Source organism: Cebus imitator, unplaced genomic scaffold (assembly GCF_001604975.1).
Source record: "Cebus imitator isolate Cc_AM_T3 unplaced genomic scaffold, Cebus_imitator-1.0 Scaffold223, whole genome shotgun sequence".
Classification (NCBI taxonomy): domain Eukaryota; kingdom Metazoa; phylum Chordata; class Mammalia; order Primates; family Cebidae; genus Cebus; species Cebus imitator.
The window spans coordinates 1,540,074-1,541,411 of record NW_016107538.1 but is presented as its reverse complement, the minus strand read 5'-3'; the positions used below and the strand labels follow the sequence as shown (position 1 = coordinate 1,541,411).

At 50.2% G+C, this 1,338-nt stretch overlaps 1 protein-coding gene across 5 annotated transcripts in view; it reads left to right on the top strand.

Moving 5' to 3' along the window:
- Nucleotides 1-1,338, top strand: part of TRPV2 (transient receptor potential cation channel subfamily V member 2) — a 27,185-nt gene that overhangs the window by 14,051 nt on the left and 11,796 nt on the right. The gene's annotated exons all lie outside the window — the stretch shown is intronic.

Sequence of the window (1,338 nt, the reverse complement as noted above, 5' to 3'; positions counted from 1 at the left end):
TTGTTGCCCAGGCTGGAGTGCAATGGTGCGATCTTGGCTCATTGCAACCTCCGTCTCCCAGGTTCAAGCGATTCTCTGTCTCAGCCTCCCGAGTAGCTGGGATTACAGGCATGCGCCACCATGCCCAGCTAATTTTTGAATTTCTAGTAGAGACGGGTTTCACTGTGTTGGCCAAGTTGGTCTCAAACTCCTGACCTCAGGTTATCTGCCCACCTCAGCCTCCCATAGTGATGGGATTACAGGCGTGAGACACCACACCCGGCTTAAATTTTGTGAAGGAAATGCACAGGACAACGTGATGGAGAATGGCTGGGACCAAGTACCCTTCGGATGGGATGGTCTGGGAAGCCTTTCTAAAGAGGGGATATGGCCAGGTACAGTGGCTCAGGCCTACAATCCCAGCACTACAGGAGGCCGAGGCGGGCAGATAACGAGGTCAGCAGTTCGAGACCAGCCTAACATGGTGAAACCAAGTCTGTACTAAAAATACAAAAATTAGCCGGGTGTGGTGGCGCGCGCCTGTAATCCCAGCTACTCAGGAGGCTGAGGCAGGAGATTCACTTGAACCGGGGAGGCAGAGGTTGTAGTGAGCCGAGATCATGCCATTGCACTCCAGTCTGGGCGACAGAGCGAGACACCATCTCAAAAAGTAAATAAATAAATAAAAATGGATAAATAAATAAAGAGCGGATGTTTAAGTTGAGACCTGAAAGAATGATTGAGCCACTGTAGGGTGGAGGAGGAAATATTCTCAACAGAGGGCACAGCAATGGCTGTCGTGAGCCAGAAGCAGCTTTGGGTGCTTGGGATAAGGCGAGGAGGCTGGGTGGATGGGGAGATGGCAGGAGGGTGGAGGTAAGGAGGCTGGGAGGAAGGGAAGGGCCAAGTCTCTGTCCACGGGGAGGGGTTTGGAGTCCCCAGAGGCTTTTTTTTTTTTTAATTGTAGTAAAATACACTTAACACAGAACTTAACTTTTTTTTTTTTTGAGACGGAGTCTTACTCTTATTGCCCAGGCTGCTGGAGTGCAATGGCACCATCACGGCTCACTGCATCCTCCCCCTCCTGGGTTCAAGTGATTCTCCTGCCTCAGTCTCCTGAGTAGCTGGGACTGCAGACGCCCACCACCATGTCTGGCTAATTTTTGTATTTTTATTTATTTATTTATTTATTTTTGAGACGGAGTCTCGCTCTGTTGCCCAGGCTGGAGTGCAGTGGTGCGATCTCGGCTCATTGCAACCTCTGCCTCCCAGGTTCAAGCAGTTCTCCTGTCTCAGCCTCCTGAGCAACTGGGATTACAGGCATGCACCACCACATCCAGATAATTGTTATATTTTTAG